This window comes from Penaeus monodon, chromosome 23, assembly GCF_015228065.2.
Source record: "Penaeus monodon isolate SGIC_2016 chromosome 23, NSTDA_Pmon_1, whole genome shotgun sequence".
In the NCBI taxonomy this organism is placed as follows: Eukaryota; Metazoa; Arthropoda; class Malacostraca; order Decapoda; family Penaeidae; genus Penaeus; species Penaeus monodon.
The window spans coordinates 15,419,086-15,419,299 of record NC_051408.1 but is presented as its reverse complement, the minus strand read 5'-3'; the positions used below and the strand labels follow the sequence as shown (position 1 = coordinate 15,419,299).

The 214-nt window shown below is 36.4% G+C and overlaps 1 protein-coding gene across 1 annotated transcript in view; it reads right to left on the bottom strand.

Annotated features, from left to right (window-relative positions):
• The window catches only part of LOC119588147 (twitchin-like), a gene marked incomplete in the record, with an annotated part of 124,648 nt that overhangs the window by 81,446 nt on the left and 42,988 nt on the right, over positions 1–214 (bottom strand).

The following is a 214-nucleotide window of genomic DNA, read 5'->3' as shown; positions in this document are numbered from 1 at the left end:
GGAAATATACAATCACGGGATAATTGACCTTTAGATCCCTGGATAAAAGAGATAATCACATTGAAAGAGAAAAGAAAAATTAATCGGAGAATCCACTCTTCAGCTTTTCGTGTTAGCCAATAGTTAGGCTTTTCTGCTTCTTGAGTGCCCTTTCGAGAATTTGGATCTTGCCTTAGAAACGATAACTGCTTGATTTTCAAAGAAATCGAATGGA